Here is a 530-nt window from a genome sequence, read left to right as displayed (position 1 = left end):
GTCCTTGGCCTCTCCCATGGCCTGAATGTTTCTCCTCCCTCGTACACTGTTTGTGTTCTATGACTTCTGGACATTTTCCATAAGATTTGCTCGTCTTCTCTCACTCTCCAACATTTTTCCTTATTTCAGATTATAAACACACATCCTTTCTTCATTCCGTCTCTTCAACTTCCTGTAGATCTTAATTTCATCACTAGATAGAGGACAGTATTTCAGAGCTTGTCATTTTAACCTTCTGTGGAACACAGAACGACCGGCCAGTGTCCACTCTCTCTGGTTCACTCTGTCGCGGTTTGCTGGTGATATATGGTGCTCAGTAACGACTAGTGTATAGGAACTTCCCTGTCCATTATTCTGTTAAAATTTCTGCGTTAAAATGTCCTTGTACGACAGGACATAGATATTTTAAGTATACTCATCTTTTCGATTTTAATATCTTATACTTCCCACTTTTCATGCCAATCCATTCTTTGTTATTCTTGCTATTTTCCTCCATATCCAGTTACCCTGCCTATACCCTATCGGCCCTA

General features: G+C 40.4%; 1 protein-coding gene across 1 annotated transcript in view; it reads left to right on the top strand.

Annotated features, from left to right (window-relative positions):
- LOC119592292 (sulfotransferase 1C4-like) overlaps nt 1-530 on the top strand; it is a 7275-nt gene that overhangs the window by 2077 nt on the left and 4668 nt on the right. The window lies entirely within an intron of this gene.

The sequence above is a fragment of the Penaeus monodon genome, chromosome 30, assembly GCF_015228065.2.
Source record: "Penaeus monodon isolate SGIC_2016 chromosome 30, NSTDA_Pmon_1, whole genome shotgun sequence".
NCBI classification, from domain to species: Eukaryota; Metazoa; Arthropoda; class Malacostraca; order Decapoda; family Penaeidae; genus Penaeus; species Penaeus monodon.
Note: the sequence above shows the minus strand (reverse complement) of the source record. Positions and strands in the feature narration are given on the sequence as shown.